Source organism: Alexandromys fortis, unplaced genomic scaffold, assembly GCF_014885135.2.
Source record: "Alexandromys fortis isolate MF-2015 unplaced genomic scaffold, M_Fortis_MF-2015_v1.1 scaffold_44, whole genome shotgun sequence".
In the NCBI taxonomy this organism is placed as follows: Eukaryota; Metazoa; Chordata; class Mammalia; order Rodentia; family Cricetidae; genus Alexandromys; species Alexandromys fortis.
Genome location: NW_026067921.1, coordinates 3,310,488 through 3,329,856, shown reverse-complemented (window position 1 = coordinate 3,329,856; position 19,369 = coordinate 3,310,488). Strand labels below are relative to the sequence as shown.

Sequence of the window (19,369 nt, the reverse complement as noted above, 5' to 3'; positions counted from 1 at the left end):
CACAGAGACACAGACACAGACACACACACACACAGATGCGTACACACAAATAAAAATAAAATAGACCTTAAAAAAATAGTCTGAGCAATTCTACCACAGGGTGATGGGAAGTCGTCTCAAGCTTTTCTACATGTGCAAGTTAATCTTAATGAAGAGTGGGCGTATCGTCTGCTGATTAGTACGTGGAAGTGTTCCAGGGAGATAATATAAAAATAGAATCATTAGTCACAAATTTAAATTATTCAAGTCCTGTCGCAGAGTAGAATTTAAATGGGGGAACATAGAAACAGCTCCTGCTAGTCCTCAGGGCTTGCGTGAGCACCGTCAGGCAAGGGGGTCACATGACAAAAAGTAGGTAAACTGAGGTACAGTGTTCTCGAAAGGAAGCCTGCTGTGCTGGCTGGTTTGTGCACACGACACAAACATAGACGTAGCTGGGAAGATGGACTTTTAATTGCGAAAACTCCTCCATGAGGCTGGCTTGTAGATAGATGCATTGTCTTGACTGATGACTGATGGGGGCAGTGCCACCCTGGGCAGGGGGTCCTGGGTGCTGTAGGGATGCAGGCTGAGCAAGCCATGAGGAGCAAGCCAGTAAGCAGCCCCTCTCCATGGCCTCTGCACCAGCTTCTGCCGGGAGGTTCCTGCCTTGAATTTTTGTCCTGATGTCCCTCAGTGATGGAGTGTGATGTGGAGCTGTAAGATGAAATACCCCACCCCCTGCCAAGTTGCTTTTGGTTATGATGTTTCGTTACGGCAATAGAAACCTAACTAAGACAGCTACTTTAATTGATGTGAACCTCCAAGCCTTGTGGGCTGGAGCGCTACAGGCTCAATAAAGGACTGACAATGTGGTACTTGATATATCCTGATAGTGAACTATTTAACAGCACTCATCTGAGAGAGTCTGCTTCATGCCAGGCTCTGTTCAGAACAGGACACCCGGGTGCAAACAAGACAGAAATCTGTGTCTTGGAAGCTGACTGCCCGGTCCCTGGAATGCTTGTCTGATGGACGTGTGTTTGTTGGCCTGAGGTTTGGCCACTGGACCCCAGAGTCATCATCACTTGCCAGTTCGAGTTTAGGAAGCAGAGGTAAGAGCCAAAGCCCCTTGAGATCGGCGGTGATGGTGCACACCTTTAATCCCAGCACTCGGGAGGCAGAGGGAGGCGGATCTCTGTGAGTTCGATTCCAGCCTGGTCTACAAGAGCTAGTTCCAGGACAGGCTCCAAAACCACAGAGAAACCCTGTCTCGAAAAACAAAACAAAACAAACGAACAACAACAAAAAAAAAAACAATAAAAAAAGAGTGAGTTCCAGGACAGTCTCCAAGACTACAACAGAGAAACCCTGTTTCAAAAAACCAAAAGTGTGTGTGAGTGTTTGCATGTGTGTGAGTGTTTGCATGTGTGGTGCACGGTGTAGGTGTACATGCACATGTGAGCCTGTGCACACAGGTGGAGGCCTGAGGAAGACATCAGGTCCCTTACCCTATTACTCTGCCTTATGCTCTCGAAACAGGGTCTCACACGGAACCTGACAGCCAGCGATGCTCCTGTCTCCACACCCTTCTCACAGTGCTGGAGTTACAGGCGAGTTCACACCATCACTTGTTTCTATGCGGGTGTTGGGTTCTGAACTCAGGGCCTTAATGCTCGCACAGAAAGCACCCTGACCCACTGAGCCATCTCTCCAGTCTCTGTAATAGTAAATACAGCACATTTTTAGAAGTCTTCTGAGCCATTGTGGTTAACTGTCAAACCAGAAGGAGGCCATGGCGACTCTTGAGTGTAACCAGTTGGTCAGAGGAGAGGGTGGACCTGAGGACCTCCAAACTTAAATGTGGTGTCTAAATTTAAAGCAGATCAGCAGTTGTGTGGGAACTGCCCTTGGCCTTAGCTTGGCAAACCCGTTGCAGCTGTGTGTTCTTATTACCATGGCTACTGAACCGTATGGCTTAATTCTATCACGCTGTCAGTTTCTGGCCGGGGATGTGTAGATTGCAGTGGGCCGGCCATCTGCAGAGTCCCGTGGCCACTGACCTAGTAATAAGGCTCTTTCCAAGTCAGCTCTTCTCAGAAGCCCACGAGGACCGCTTTTGGGTTCTGTTCATGCCTGACTTTACACAACAGTATGGTTAAGCAGTGCGGTTAAGCAGTACGGTTACAGGAGCAGAGTGGTGCGGTGTGCAAACCTGAGGCAGTCGCTGGCTCCTTCCTGGCCATGACTGTGGCCCAGATATGGGGAAAGTGAGCTCAGGGTTGCTGAACATGGCTGGCTTGTATTGTTTTTCCCCCTTTCTCGAGACAGCATGTCCTCAGAAAGGTAAATTTCAATTGGTGTCCTGAGCATGTGTGTACATATGTCTGCGTGGGGCTGGAAGACAACCTCAGGTGTCTGTTCGCCTGTTTTAGAGACTGGATTTCTCACTGACTTGGAACTTGCTAAATAAGTTAGACGGGCTGGCCAGCAAGCCCCAGGAATCCACCCATCTCTGCCTCTCTAACATAAGGATTAAAAGTGTGTGCCACCATTCCTGGTTTGGATTGTTTGTTTAAGACAGAGTTCCACTCTGCTACCTTGGCTGGCCTGGAACTCACCAAAATCCACTTGCTGTTGCCTCCAGAGTGCTGGTGCATGCTGGGATTGATGATGCCCTCTTTCCCTCCCTTCCTTTTTGATAGGGTCACATGTAGACCAAGCGGGCCTCAAACTCACTCTGTTTCATGGATGACCCTGGACTTCTGCTCCTCCTGCTTCCACCTCCTGGGTGCTGGACCATAGACATGCATCACCACCCTGGGTCCAGCCAGGGCTGAGGGTCAGACACAGGACTTCCTGAACGCTAGGCAAACACGCTACCAGTGGAAACACACCACCCCTAGCGGCTACCATGGGCTTTCTGATCAGATAAAAACCAAGGACTTGGGTCGAGAGAGAGTACAATTTGGAAATCTTCCCACAGGGAGGGAAAGGGGTTTCTGGTTTTTAAGTTTTACTTCTCAATGAACTAAAAGTTAACCTGGGGATAAAAACAGGAAAAGTCATACAAATAAATAAATTCAACAAAAACAAAAATGCAAACCCCTGTGGGGGAATGAAACCCCACAGGTAGGGCTGGGGCAGCCTCTTGCTGAGGGCCAGGTTGGGAGATCCCGGTGAAGGGATCTTAACAGTAAGCCTCACATACAGGGAGGACTGGTTCCCCTCTCTGTGCCAAACACCTGGCAAAGAGACCTCAGCTTCCCACAGTGAGGTTTCCATACCTCCATCCCGTTCCAGCTCTTAAGACATCCTGCTGTGTAGTCCTGGGACGAGCTGTGCATGTGTCTGTGAGCATGTGTAGACTCCCCTTTCCACACATAGCACATCTGGCTCTCCCCATATTAGGAAGACAGACACACAGCTGGGCTGCCTTAGTCATCAGGCACATGGCTGGCCCCTCTTTTTTTGCTAATTGCAGCATCTGGTTCCCTGGAAGAACGGCTCTCTCATTACAAGGTACAGGAGAGGAAGAAGTAACTTGCTGTGGACATGTGCTGCTGGAACAGCTAGAGACGAGGGAGAATGAAAATCTCACTTTAGAATTTTGTTTAAATCGAAGTAGCGATAAGCAAGTGGCTCTCCCTCCACCTCACAGGCCCTTCTGGAGGCTTTGACAACCGGAGCTTACGAGAAACTGCAACATTGGTGGAGCTGCGAAGACGCCCGCCATATCACCAGGACAGCTGGAGCCAGGGTTTTCGGCTCCGTGACCATATATGACACCCTGGTTCACATGTTCCCCTCACACCGAGTTACCATAGAATTACACGTACCGTCTTCTCTACGGCAACACGGAGATGAGCCTTGAGGGTTGGAGAGACCACTCAGTGCTTGCTACATATGTGTGAGGGCTTGAGTGCAGATCCCAGCACACAGGTTTAAAAAGCTGGGCATGACTACACACTATAACCCAGCACTGTGAAGGGCAGAGGCAGGGGAATCACTGGGTCTTGCTGGTTGCCACCCTAGCTCCAGGCTCAGTGAGAGACCCTGTCTCAGGGGAATTAAGTCATATAGTGATAGAGCTGGACACGCAACATCCTTCTCTAGCCTCCCACACATAGGCACGTGGGCATCCACACATATGTGTGTGCATTACACACACACACCACGGACCGTATATACTCATGCTTGTAAGTAAAACTTCCTCAGACAATGTTCGCAGAGAACAAGATGCTTCCAACTTGAAGGGCCTTGGGATTCTCCTCTGTCAACATCACGTGTAGCAGGTCTTTCTTTGTGCCGTGACTTCTCAAATTAATAAATAAGAAGACACACGGACTTCTTATTAAGCATGAAAGCTTGGCCTTAGCTTGGGCTTCTTCCCAACTAGCCCCTATAACTTAACTCATTTCTATTAATCTACGTTCTGCCACCTGGCTTGTTACCTCTCCTTGTACTGCACGTCTGACTTGCCCTGCATCTTGCTGGCAAATCCTCGGCACCTCAGACTCTTCCCAGAGTTCCTCTCTCTCCCTGGAAGTCTTACCTATCCTTTCCCGCCTAGCTACTGATCTTTTGGCTCCTTATTATACCAATTAGAAGGGGCCTTGGCAGAGACACATCTTCACAATGTACAGAAAGATTATCCCACAGTATTTTCCTCTTTTTGTCTAAATAAAAAGGAAAGGTTTTAACACTAACACAGTAAAACTATATGCAATAAAAATAATTATCAGGTAAGAATTATAGTCACAAGATCCAGTCTATTTGTATTTGGAGAATTCAGAGAAAGTGCTCTGTTATCTGTCCTATTGTGGGAGTACAATTTATTTTTATTTTTATTTTTTTGGTTTGTCGAGATAAGGTTTCTCTGTGTAACAGTCCTGACTGTCCTGGAACTTGCTTTGTAAATCAGGTTGACCTTGAACTCACTGAGATACGCTTGTCTCTGCCTCCCCAGTGCTGGGATTAAAGGCAAGCACCATTGCCTGGCCTAGTCCAAAGTTTTTTTTTTTTTTAATCTAAATCACTTTCTATTGTAACTTGTATTAACAATCTAAAAATATATTTTTAAACCTTAAAACATTTTCTTAAATAAACAATTTAAGCTTTTATATCTCTCAACCTTATGAACTTTATATCTATTTTGTAAATTTCTTTTCTGAATTTGGTAACAAAGAAAATGGTATACACATCTAGTCTTCAACCCCGTCAGAGACCCTAGAAGGATAAAATATTACCTGAATAAACAGGAAGTACAGAGCAAGAAAATTCCAAAACTATAGGAATGACAGAGACAGCTGGCTGCCTGGACAGTCACCCAAGTTTTCCCTGCTACATTGGAGCATCTTTGTGTGGAGGCCCAAAAATATGAGCCTGTTCCCACCTTGACTAAAGGTCGGGGGTTAGAACTTACGTTTAGTCCTTCAAGGTTCTTGTGTTTCTCTTCAAACAAAGATCCTACCTAGATTTAGATCGGAGAGTTCTGCTCTCTCAAGGGTGTGAGTGTGACTTGTTTTGTTCTAGCAACAGAATGTTCTTGGCCACATTGAAAGTAAATTCCATATGGGGTTTCTTCAGTGCTTATCATCTTCTATGAAGTAGATTGATGCTGCCAGGAACAGACACGTCACACTGTCAAGAAAAGCCTTATGTTATCAAAACATCTTAAATGTCACATTCTGTAAATCTCTAAAGCATTTGAAGACTACCTAGCTATCTAAAATATATCTCTGTTTGACCTTGAAAACATACCTATCAGGAACATAAGTTTGATTGTTATAGATGACTAACTACTAACCTACATTTTAAAATTATCCTAAGTAGTTTTTAATAATCACTTTCAAGGACTAGAACTTTATATTACATTTTAAAATGAACTGTATAGGTACAATACCTTAAACATGAACAGAAACATATATACAGTATTTTAAAAACAGAAATAACCTTAAATGTGTATCAATATACAAAAACCCATGCCAATGTAAAATATTTGAGACCAGTAGCTGATTTTTAGCAGATTCAGTATTCTACTTTTTATCTTATCACTCATATATCCCCCATTTTTTTCTTTTCAGAAAGAGATCCCTGAATCTAACCTCCTTTGTTTAGTTTCCTCCCTGACCAACCAAAAGCAACTTGCAACTAACCCCCTAAACAATGACAAACATCCATAACCCACTGAATAACCAAAAGCCACCCATCCTACCTCTTGGGAATGTGGGCATCATGTTCTCAAATTGCTTCCTGTTTCCGGGGACAACCACATCTTTAGAAAATTGGGATAACGGTCAAGTCCTGGGAGAGCCAGTTGCATCATCTGTCGTCCCGTCTCTGTGTGATGGGAAAGCACAGGGCTTATTTGAAGTCCTAGCTGGAGTCGTCTGTGAGGCTGGATCTTCTCAGCTAGCAGCTGTGAAGTTGTTCTAGATGCAGAATTTTGAGGAACCTGCAACAGAGGCATTCTGAGAGTCTGGATCACCTGGGCAACTTGTCTTCTTCATTGGTGTGTGGTCCTTTCGTTGTGAAAACACACAACTTAAAGGTAACGTGCGTATCTGCATTAACATGAATAGGGAAAGCAGAGCGTGCAGAAACCAGCTAAAGCCGATTCTCTGCTCTATGTTTGAGCAGGTGAAAGACAGCTGTCAGCTTTTGCTGCATAATCAAACTGTAATGTAAATCTCGATCTGCAGCCATATGAAAGAGTGGCAATGTAATGATAAGTCTGTATTCAGCAAGATTTATCCTGTCTCATCCAGTCTCAGAGCTGCTCCCTAGCAGAGGGGTCAGCCCATACATTGCCTGTCTTGCAGTCTTTCTTGGTCTCTTCCTTCATGTCTGCAACTGAGATTTTCAGGAGGTCTCCCCCAGTCAAATCTGATCTTTATTAATTCTGAAAAAAGTCATAGCTTTTTGTTTCCTGTGGAAATAAAGGCAGAGCCACTCCCCCAACACAATACATTTCCTGACTTCCATTCCGAAGTCAAGACATCCTTAAAAATATAGGCTGGTTTAATACAGCAGTTTCCGTAATCCAGTGTTTCTTGGCAGCTGATATTTTTGCTCATTTGTATTTAAAAATACAAAGTTGATAAAGCGCTCACTATATAGACTATAGATTCGCTATGTATTTCCCATCCTTACGTGGCTTATTCTTTTTATATTACTTCACTCTTTCTTTTTTCAATGATTTTTGTCTATGGCTGTCTATCCATTCATTCTCTCTCTCTCTCTCAGCATCTAAGCACATTTTCAAGCATACTGTACTTGTTCAGAGATTTTCTCAGTCTGGGCCTGGATTTTTGTGCATCTGCAGCCTTTTCTGACCATGTGATCTGAACCTTAAGTGGCCAGGCTATTCCCTGCATGGCTCCACTTAGAATGGGCTGCTGGCAGCTGGCTCTGCCTCACTCAGGTTGGCCCAGCAGGCTACCCCACTGGTTCTGGGCTGCAGTTGCTGTTTGCCTTTTCCTGAGAGTCAAGCCTCATGCCCACAGGCATCAGCCAGGAACTGCTTTTACCAGCCCCAGCTCTGGGAAGTTGTTGGACCTGCGCTAGTCTGGTCTCCCACCAGGCAGTGCACCAGCTGCTCTGTGTTTGAATATATGTGTCCAACAATGGATGCTGCTTGCAGCTGAACTTCCTTTGGACCACCAGCTTCCAAATGATGGCATGAAGACTTCTTATTAATTATGAAAGTTTGGCCTTACTTTAGGCTTCCTCCTGACCTGCTCTTATAACTTAAACTACCCTATTTATATTAATCTGGGTTCTGCCATGTAGCATGTCACCTCACCTCCATTCTGTATGTTTGAATCCCTCTGAGTCTCAGATTCCTCCCAGAGTTCCTCTCTCTCCCTGGAAGTCCTGCCTATCATCTACTGCCTAGCTATTGGCCACTCAGCTCTTTATTAAACCAATCAAAGGTGCCTTGGCAGAGACACACCTTCACAGTGGACAAAAAGAGTATCCCACAACCACCACAGATAACCGAGTTCCGTGGAACAGAGAGATTGGATCAGAGTGGTCCAGAATAGGACAGTCTGAGCCTTGTCACTTGAACTTGCGCCTGAGCCTTATAACTAGCAACAACTTCTGTGCTACCCTTCTCACGACAGAGACAAAACGCCTGGCAAGGCAGCCTGAGGAAGGCGGGGCTTATTTCAGTCTAGTCCATCATGGCTGGGAAGGCACGGCAGCAGGAGGGTGAGCCGGCTGGTCACAGGGCATCCACGGTGAAGTAGCAGAGAGGATGTGGTGGCTAATCTTGGTTGTCAACCCAATCACGTCAGAATCAACTAAAACCCAAGCAGATGGGCACGCCTGTGGGGGATTTTCTTGATTGGATCATTTGAGGGCAGAAGGCAGACCCTGAGTCTGGACCATAACTTCTGGCAGCTTGTATAAAAGACCATGGTAGAAGGAAGCTTTTGCTTTCTGCCTGCTTGCCCCTACTCTCTCTGGCAAGTCCATCTATCCTGCTTCTGGGGCTTTTCCTCACTGGCAGTGGAACATACCTTCTTCAGGATCCAACACAGCTAACGCCCAGCAGAGACAGCCAGCCTCTGGAACTGAACAGTTACTGATGCTTGGCCTTTCTGTTAAATGGTAGCCATTGTTGGTCAAGCCTGATAACGGTCTGTCAACCACTCTAAATCCACTTTTAAACACATGTGTTCCTCTACTAGTTCTGTTCCTCTACAGAACCCCGGCCAATGCACACATGGATGCAGATGCTCCTCTGATTTTCTCTTTTCTATTCAATCTGAGATCCCTCACAGATACACCCAGAGGTTTGTTTCCATGGCAATTCTAAATACCACCAAGTTGACGGTCAAACATAAGCATCACATTGGCCCGAGTTCTATGTCCCTAGTTTTGGTTTTCCATCTTGATCTTCAAGTTATGTCTCAAGCCAAGGCATAACCACATTTGGTCATCTGAGATACTGAGGTCCTGGCAGGGCGGACTGTTACAGCCTAAGCCTAGCAGCTGGTGATGCAGAAGCAAGATATCGTCCTAGAGATGTTTTAAAATTCTTATTTATGTACATAGGCATGGGTATATGCACCTGAGTGCAGTGCCCTCAGAGGCCAGAAGAAAGTGCTGGTTTCCCTGGAGCTGAAGTTACAGGAAGTTGTGAGCCATCTGATGTGGGTACCAGGAACTGAACTTGGATCCTTTGCAAGAGCAGCCAGGTTCTTAAGTGTTGAGCCATCTCTCCAGCCTTACAATGTATAGTCTTGACAGTACCCAGAAGAACAGAGCATCCAGGGGGAGGGAGAGAGAAGGGGGAAGGGGAAAGAGAGAGAGAATGGGGGGAGGGGAGAGAGAGAGAACAGGAAGATATGGACCACCAGAAAGGGCTGTAAAACAAAATTCAAAGGGGAACTCAGATGCAAAGCATGAGGTATAAAGCCAGCACATATCTTGTGTGGGGGAAAGAGAATTCCTCTCCTAGAACCCCACTAATTAAGATTCAGAGACAATAAGTTTTAGAGTCTGGCCGGGCTGTGGTGGCGCACGCCTTTAATCCCAGCACTCGGGAGGCAGAGGCAGGCGTATCTCTGTGAGTTCGAGACCAGCCTGGTCTACAAGAGCTAGTTCCAGGACAGGCTCCAAAATGACAGAGAAACCCTGTCTCGAAAAACCAAAAAAAAAAAAAAAAAAAAGAAAAAAAAGTTTTAGAGTCTGGACAGGGCTGCAAATGGCATCAATTGTGTCTGACTATGGGAGACGGGAGACAGATTGGGTCTTTCTTCCATGAATTGCACCCAGACCCCATCCGTGGGAAGGAAAGAAGGAGAGGGGAGGGGCAGGAGTGGAGGGGAGGGGACAGGGAAAGACACGGGCAGCTGAGTAGATGCCTGAGCAGACTACCTTCCAAAACATACTCTTTTTGAACTTGAGAAATAACGGCTAGAAAGATCTAAGGGCTGGAGGCCACAGCCTTGAAGTGATGTCACCCACTCTGTCCGGAAGTAGAAACAGGGAGAGGGAGGCAGGGCTCTGTGCTAGCCTGAGGTGGCATCTGCAGGGAAGCCGAAGCCACGGGGCTCTCCTCCCACTTCCGGCCTGCAGCATATTTTTGGATATTCGTGGTGTAGTTATCCTGTTCTTCCCACTTCTGGCCTTCAGCATACTTCTGGATGTCCGTGGTGTAGTTAAATGTCCCGTTCTTCCCACTTCCGGCCTGCAGCGTTATTTTTGGATGTTCGTGGTGTAGTTAAATGTCCTGTTCTTACAAAGGTTGGAGCCTTGAAGCTTCGTCTTTCTTCTCAGCTGGACCTTAGCCCAGGGTGACCATCACTCAGGGATCTCATGCCTTAGGAGCCTGAGTTAGGGCTTTCATGTTCAAAGGACATGTCCATTGAAGACTTAGAATATGGACTTGCTCTGATGTTCGCAGCCTTCAGTTCTCCCAGCCAAAGCAGGCTTCCTTAAAAGGGTGACTGTGTTCTCTTCCCCCCCTCCACACCCCCATGCTATCAACCATTTAAGGGCAGAAGGGTTTGTCCAGCTTGGCAATGGAGGAGCCATGGCCACATCAGCGATTTGGGATTCTTGGACTATTGGGGATTATCTTTCCAATAGGCAACCCCTCCCAAGACATCATTCCCTTGTGGAAAACACCAGCCAAATATTCCAGCTAGACCTTGGGGGTTGGACCTGTGGTTAAGAAAGTGGTTTTGAAATCTGTGTTGTTCCAGCACAATCTTAAATTCCAAATTTGCACAGATTCAGAGAGCACAAATCCTTTCTTTCACTGAGAGAATAATCAGGAGTTAACCATCGCACTAGCTCAAGGCAGATGACTGGGAGACAGGGGTAGGTGGAGCTGCGGGTTTGAGGCTAGCCTGATGTACACAGCGCACTCCAGGTGAGCCAGATCTACATAGTGAGACTCTGTTTAAAAAAAAATAATAAAAAAAACAAACAAATACAAAAACTCCCCCTCCAAACAAACAAAGAACAAAAAAGTTTCCCAAACAAAGACACAGAAGGAAACAGTGTAGGAGTCTATGAATATGTAATGTTTTCTATGCGTGCCTGTGTGTGCATGAGCGCACACACAACTCTCAGGAATAGTTCCTTGAACTTTGCTTTTGGCCATGCAATAGGGGAAATAGTAAAGTTCGGTTAAATATTTAAGATTGTCCCACAGTTCTCTCGTGTCTGGATCATTTAACCTTCACCATGGGAAGAGATTCTTCAGGAAGCTGCAGGACTTTCCTGTGGGGGTCGGGGAAGCAAAATGGGCAACCCGAGGCTCGGAGCCTGGAGCTGATCCCCAACTCACAAAGGACGGATGGGTGCTGTCAAAAGCACCAGGACTTGTCACCTTGGCACAGTCTTTCACCTGGGGAGTTTCAGGGACTGTCCAGAGCAGGGTGGCTTGTGGGAAGTCCTGGGTCGGGGGAGAGGTTGTCATGATTGTCAGCTGATGAGGGAAGACCCAGTGTAAAAGTGGATGCCACCGTTCTGGGTTTGGGTCCCAAGTGATATAAACGCAGAGGGAGGCCAGCACTGACAAGCACGCAGGCTTTCCTTCTCTCTGCACTTGACTGCGTGTGGCCAGCTGCTCAACTCCTGCAGCCTCGACTTCCCCACAGTGATGGATTATAACCTGAGATCATGAGCAAGAAAACTTTTTTCCTTAAGCTATTTTCCATCATTTTTGTTGTTGTTGTTGCTGTCTATTTTTGTTTGTTTTTCGAGACAGAGTTTCTCTGTAGCTTTGGAGCCTGTCCTGGAACTAGCTCTCGTAGACCAGGCTGGTCTTGAACTCACAGAGATCCGCCTGCCTCTGCCTCCCGAGTTTAAAGGTGTGCGCCACCACCACCTCCTGGCTTTTTTTTTTAAATTTCAGTGACAGAAATAAAACCAGGGCATGCAAAACACTGCCCGAGACAGCCTCACCCCACATGGCTTCTTTCAACTATATACCTAATGTTCCTGGTTCCCTGCGTTTCAAAGGGAACAGTGTGAATGTTCCAAGACCAGCACCAACAGACTGTGTGGACTTTATCCTCATCATTGGCCCTAATACAATGCCAAAGTTTTTCCACTGGGCGGCTTTCTACAGCTGTGAAGTGTGAGTCCGGAGTGGGTGGGTTCCAGATTCACCTGCAGTCCTGGTTACTGACACCAGCCTTCACAAGCGTCTAGGTCAGCGGGCCTCAGATAGCAATCACTCTCTGAGCGCTCAAATCTTTAATTCACATTTCTGTTCACACATCAGGTGAAGATGTGTGAGCTGCAGCTGCTAAATCTAACAGCGGTGTCTGTGGAGCTGCGATCTGCGGGGCCCGGGGTACCGCAGCAGCATCACCGTCAGCCCAGCCCTGAGGAGCTGCTTTTCTCAAGAATGTCAGCTGAGAGCTGTAATAGGCTTCAAATGAAAAGTCAACTTCTGAGAATTAGGTCATCCAAAATGGAGCTCAGAAACCCCGCTCTATAAATAGACAGCTATAGAAAGAGGAAGGGGATGGCATGTTTGAGGTGAGAAGCTGGAACTGAGCCCTTGCACATCCCACAGCGGGAGCTGAGGCCCTTGCACACAGCCAGCCCCTCAGACGTCCCACGCTGGACCCGAGGCCCTTGCACACAGCAAGCCCCTCAGATGTCCCACGCTGGACCCGAGGTCCTTGCACACAGCGAGCCCCTTAGACATCCCACAGCGGGAGCTGAGGCCCTTGTACACAGCCAGCCCCTCAGATGTCCCATGCTGGACCCGAGGCCCTTGCACACAGCCAGCCCCTCAGACGTCCCACGCTGGACCCGAGGCCCTTGCACACAGCAAGCCCCTCAGACATCCCACAGCAAGAGTTGAGGCCCTTGCACACAGCCAGCCCCTCAGACGTCCCACGCTGGACCTGAGGCCCTTGCACACAGCAAGCCCCTCAGACGTCCCACAGAGGCCCTTGCATACAGCTAGCCTCTCAGACATCCCACAGCTACCTGAATCCTGATGAGGAACCCTGTGTGTCACCCCAGCCAGGCAATGGCACGTGGATATTTGGTCAAACATGCTAGATAGTTTGAGGAGGATGTTTGGGGACGGTTAATCATTAAACCTATGAACCTTGAGCACAGCAGGTCACTGGTTATAATGTGTGTGGGCCCCTAATCAGTCAGGGCTTAGCCCTAAAGGAGGATGGAATCCTGCCAGCAAACCGCCTTTGTGCTCGAACTATAGCTCCTCTCTGCTCTTCCGGTCTGTGGGCACCAAGTCGGCACTGGTCTTGCCAAGTCTCCAAAATTATGAAAGCTAACTTCTTGAATTCCCTCTCCTCCTTTCCTGCTGCTTCTTCCCCTTGCTCCCTCTCTCCCTGCGCGCACGCGCGCGCGCACACACACACGCGCGCGCACACACACACACACACACACACACACACACACAGGTGGCCCAAAGACAAACAAGAGAATCACCAGGTGCAGTCCTCTAGGGAGTGTGCCATCACAGGGGTTCACACCCGCCCAGCTTCTGAGGGATGGGAGCCAACCTGGGGGCAGGAGCTTACATCAGGAGAACATAAACCATCTGCTCCCTCTACAGTTGGGTTTCCTCCTTTTTCTTATCTCATTTTGGGTCACAATCCACTTTGGATATGGCAGGCACATTCCACCCACCAGGATGGGATGGCTGGGTTCTTCCTCGCTGTCTGACAAGGTTTGAAGGCAAACAACCTCCTCCTGCTGTCAAAGAAAGTATTTGGGCTGCTAAATATTTGAGTATGGTGTGCGTTTGAATAAGAATAACCCCTATAGGCTCTGAAAACTTAGTCACCAGGGAGTGGAACTCTTTGATAGGATTAGAAGGATTAGGAGGTGTGGCCTTATAGGAAGTGCATCACTAGGGTTGGGCTTTGAGGCTTTCAAAAGCCCATACCAGGCCCAGTATTTCTGCTCCCCCCCCCACACTTCCCCACCGTGTATCAAGATGTAGCTCTCAGCTACTGCTCCAGCCTCATGGGTGCTGCCGTACTGCCCACCACGATGACAATGGAGTAAACCTCAGAAACTGTGAGCCAACCCCAAGTTTGTGGTGGCGGCTGGTGATGTCTTCTTCATGTGAGATAACACAGACTTAGCCTGAGAGTCTTGCAGATCGGCCCTCACACCAGACCAGAAGATGTTTACAGAATTCTGGAATTGGAATGGGATGGCCCTGGGAGCAGAGGTGGCAACCTGCCCTTTCCGTGTAGGTGGGGGCACCACCTGCTCCCAACTCAGCACGTGCAGGCTCAGCTCATGGGTGCAGCCATGTGGGTGGCAGTCAGTAACCTCTCATGACTTCATCTCCCCTGAGTCCCATTCCATCCTGTGAGTCCTGCGATACCGTCCCGTCACTATGGCAGGACATCTGCAGAAAGCGACCTAGAGTTCGAGACCAGCATGGTCTACAGAGCTAGTTCCAGGACAGGCTCCAAAGCCACAGAGAAACCCTGTCTCGGAAAAAAAAAAGAAAGAAAGAAAGAAAAAAAGAAGGAAGGAAAGAAAGAAAGAAAGAAAGAAAGAAAGAAAGAAAGAAAGAAAGAAAGAGAAAGAAAGCTACCTAGAGGAGGAGGAAGGTGTTTTAGCTCACAGGGTCAGAGAACTCAGATCATGGTCACTTGGTTCCGTGACTCTGAGCCTGAGAGCAAGTGGGGTATCATGATGGGGGTTGAGTCTGCTTCTCTGTGCACATCAATGGAGTCACTCACCAATGAGGTCAAAGCCCTTACGACAATCATTTCCCAATAGTCACCAGCCCCTAACACATTGTCTTTGGGGCCAGTTAAGCTCCATTTGCCTGGAGTTGTTCTTGGAGCTGTTTCTGAAGACTCCTTTCAAGGCTCTCTTCAAGAAAAAAGCCCCACCCTGTGCACCTGTGCAGGTTTCACTTGGCTGCCCTACCTGACTATGCTGCCATGGCTTCTTTCTCACTGAGGTGGCAGAACACCTGACCAAAGCACTGGGAGGGAAGGAGGATGTTCGGGACTCACAGTTTGTAAGTGTATCCTTGCTCCTCAGTTAACCTAATCTAGAGATGCCCTCACAGACAAAGGGTTGTCTCTTTTCTGAGTCTAGATTCTGCTTAGCCGGCAATCAGGATTAGCCTTTCATTACGCTTGGCTCAAATTTCTCTGTGGCACACGTCGCTCCTAGCATTGTTGTTCATGTCTTCATGGCTTTGTTCTCTCTCCCCTTGCACTGGTTCTCGACCTCCCTAATGCTGCGGCCCTTTAATACAGCTCCTCGTGTTGTGGTGACCCCAACTATAACCTTACTTCATTGCTACTTCATAACTGTCATCTTGCTACAATACTAACTGCAATATAAATACAATACTAATTGCAATATAAATATCTGATATTTCTGGTGGTCTTGCCCACCCCTGTGAAAGGGTAACAACCCATAGTTTGAGAAACACTACTCTAGGGTCATAGCAGATTTGCATCTGACCCCTTCCTGTCACACACAGGCACTCAGGTAAGTGGTGCGTGAGTGGGCTATCCAAACTGGCATTACCCCACCAGAAATATCTGAAAAGAGATTTTATTTCAAGCAGGCAAATCATCATCCCAGACCAGCGTTTAATTTCTCTGAGAACCAAGGTATCCTATTGAAGCACTTTGCTACTAAAAAGGAAAAGAAAGGTTGTCGGGAGCCTGATTCACATGCTGGACTGCTCCACCAATTGATTCCTTAGCCATTAATTAGCCTCTGTGTAGCTGTCAGACCCCAGCGCGTCAATCAATCTCCGGCTGTCACTGATGCGCGCCCGAGCGAGAAGACAGGGTTGGCGCTAGCGCTTTTGCTCTTGACGTCGTTGTTTTCCCTCTCTAATTTAAACAGGCTTTGCTTCTCTTCTTCTTAGGGTTAGAGAAGTATGAGAATAATGAGGAATAAACTCCATGCAAAGAGCACGCAGGAAAGGTGAGGCTGGGCTGCTGAGGCGGTTCAGTGAGAAAGGTGCCCGTCCCCAAGCCCAGTGACCTGAGTTCGATCCCTGAGACTCCCATGGTGGAAGGAGAAGACCAACTCCTATAAGTTGTCCTCTGATTTTCACACAGGCCCTGTATCATGCGTGTTCTCATGTGCACATGTGCACTCATGTGCATGTGCACACACTCACATGCACAAGAATAATGTAATTTTGTAAAAAGTTTTAAGTGAATGTCTTCCTCACCTCAGAGGCTTTGGTTTCCTCCTCAGGCACCTCCTTGGCACCTCCCACAGCAGTTTTCCCTTCCCACACTGGACTGCAGCATCACTCTTTCACATTGTTGGGTAGCTTCCCCTCTTCCGCTGACACACCTGTTGGTGGGGTTTCTGTCCCGCCAGGTCCCGCAGCCATTCAGTCCCAAAGAAACACACAGAGGCCTACATTAATTATAAATGGGTTAGCCTATTAGCTCAGGCTTCTTATTAACTAACTCTTATATCTTATATTAACCCATAATTCTTATCTGTGTTAGCCACGTGGCTTGGTACCTTTTATCAGTGAGGCATTCTCATCTTGCTTCCTCTGTGTCTGGGTGACAACTGCAGACTGAGCCTTTCCTCTTCCCAGAATTCTCCTATTCTGGTTGCCCTGCCTCTACTTCCTGCCTGGCTACTGGCTAGTCAGTGTTTTATTAAATCAATACAAAGACAAATCTTTGCAGGATGCAAGACCATTGTCCCACAGCACACACCTTTGCAGTTGATGGGTGGCTTCCCCTCTTCCGTTAACATACGTATTCAGGTTCACTCTTCGTTTCTCTATGCACATTTTTTATCAATAATCCAAAGTTCTTCAGATCCCAGATACAAGGCCTCAGTCAGAACTTCCAAATATTTTCTTCCACCCATTTTCCTTCTCTTTTTTAATGATCAAAGTTCATACATTAAAAAAAGAAAGGTTTATTTTATTACTTGTTTATATGAGTGCAGTGCCTGCAGAGACTGGAAGAGAGTGACAGGTCCCCTGGAGCTGGAGTTACAGACACTTGTGAGGCACCACATGGGTGCTGGGAACTGAGCCCAGGTTCTCTGCGTCTCACCACTGAGCCATCTACCACCATAGTTCATAATTTTGAGTATTATTTTTAGAATTGCTTTCTTGTGGTCAGTCCATGGTTTTGTTTCTTGTTTAACTTACGGTTATAAATATATTTTACTACTTTATTTTAAAAATAATTTGTTTGGCCTTCATACTTATATTTAAAATTTACCTAGACTCTCTCTAGCCCCTCTTCTGATCCTAGCTGAAATTAAAATTGAGACTTGTACTTATTTTTATTTGTCTTGTGAAACAGAGTTTCACTATATGGGTCTGGCTGTCCCGGGACTCACTATGTAGAGCAGTCTGGCCTTAAACTCACAGAGATCTGCCTGCTTCCGCCTTCCAAGTGCTGGCATTAAAAGTGTGCACTACCATGTCCAGCTAAAAACATGTGTAGCCCAGGCTGGCCTGGAATTCCTGATCCTACATCCTCTTCAGCATATCCTATGGGAATTCATGACCGGAACTGGCAAAATGCTTTCACAGCACCTCGAAAGTATCATGAATCCAGACAGCATGCCTGATGGACCCTGCCATCGAGCACTCCTCCAGTGAGACCGTTCCTTCCGTCACAGTGGAAGTGTGGACACAGAGGAGACATTTGCCATTCCCTAGCCTGTTGGCCTATTTTCCAACCACTGGCACATGCCTTAGAGTTTTCTCTGACGACTGGAGCTGTCTTCACCTACAGAGGGAGGGCCCGGATTGCCAGATGCTGGGCAGGGTTGTCCATCACTGGGCTGGAGAGATGACCACTGGGTCCTGAGAGGTTAAGAGCATGGCTGCTCTTGCAGAGGACCTGGGTTTGGTTCTCAGCACCCATGTGGAGGCTCACATCTTTCTATAACTCCAGTTCCAGGGGACTTGATGCCCTCTCTGACCTCTGTAGGCACTGCACACATATGGTGTACGTATACGCTCAGGCAAAGCACTCATTTGGATAAAATTAAATACCCCAGCACCTTGATCACACCTGGAACCTTACACATGAGCTTCCAACCCTTGGTGAGGCAGCTTTTTTGAGGATGTATCTTTGTATGTTTTGTTGGTTGTCCTACTCTGCCTGTTTGCCTTCTCCACCCCAGCAGTACCTCCTGGGACATATATTTCCTCCCCAAATTAACCATTCGCATTCAGATCCCTGTCTTTGGGCCTGTTGCCAGAGCAGCCCACACTGAAGCCCACTTGCCCACTTGTCTCTGGAGATGAGGAAAGCAAGCCTTCTGGCCCAAGGCATGGTGACTCTGGTATGCACAAGAAGAAGGAGGAAGAAGAGGAGGAGGAGGAGGAGGAGGAGGAGGAGGAGGAGGAGGAGGAGGAGGAGGAGGAAGAAGAAGAAGAAGAAGAAGAAGAAGAAGAAGAAGAAGAAGAAGAAGAAGAAGAAGAAGAAGAGTCAGTTTTTCTTTCTGTTTGTGCGTGTGCACATGCGGAGGCCAGAGGACCCCTCAGGGTTCATCTTCAGGGACACCAGCCTCCACCTTTACATGGGCCTGGAGCTCACCACTATGAGCCTCGGGGAGCCTCTTGTCTCTGCCTCCCCAGAATTGAAGTACGAGCATGTGCCATCACACCCGACATTTTTGTATGGGTTCTGGGGACGGAACTGTGGTCCTTACACTTGTAAGGCAAATGCTTTCTTTTCTGAGGCACTGACCACCCCCAGCCCAAGGCCATGTTTTTCTAATAGAGGTGTTCCTTGATTCAGAGGGGTTCTCCGCTTTGACTATTCCACGTACACCGTTCTGAAACATTGTTCCGGAGGCATCTCTGGTCATCTGATGTGTTCACCTGAGCCTCCTCTCGTTTCCCTTCCACAGGAGGACTTACGCAGGGGCCTGGGATGACGGATTGTTTCATCCCATCAAAGCCGTTCCTCCTGGTGGGTCTGCTTGGAGGAGCCTCTTGATTTTATGTGAACCAGCGGCAACAGGGCAGGCTGTGATAATGAAAGGCTGCAGGAAGACTGACATCTGTCAATCATCTGTTTCGTGTTCTCATCCGCTTTCATGTGGTGGACCTGGCTGTGGGGCGGAGGGTTCCTGTGGCCCCTCAGAAGGAAAATTTAAGGGATTGGGTATTTTTGGGAGAATCGCTGTTCTGTAACACATCCAGAGTTCTTTTCAAGGTATTTTAGCTCCCCGTACTTCAAAGACAGAGTAGGATTTGTTTCGTGATTCAGGCTGGAGTCCTGGGGTAGCTGGGGAAGGAGTCATCCGGAGGAGCCGGAGTCATGCGTATTTTTAACATTTATTTTTTAGTATTTATTTCTTGTGTGTGTGTGTGTGTGTCCCTGCGTGCAACAATATGTGTCCAAGGACAAGGATAACTTGTGGAGCTGTTTCTCTT

At 47.5% G+C, this 19,369-nt stretch overlaps 1 long non-coding RNA gene across 1 annotated transcript; it reads right to left on the bottom strand.

The window, feature by feature from the left end:
* Positions 1 to 1,416: 1,416 nt before the first annotated feature.
* Positions 1,417 to 12,999, bottom strand: LOC126501037 (uncharacterized). The gene is made up of 3 exons (XR_007591506.1): positions 12,952 to 12,999; positions 6,197 to 6,436; positions 1,417 to 5,622 (listed from the first exon to the last, which is right to left on the bottom strand). It is a non-coding gene; the product is annotated as an uncharacterized lncRNA (long non-coding RNA).
* Positions 13,000 to 19,369: the final 6,370 nt, after the last annotated feature.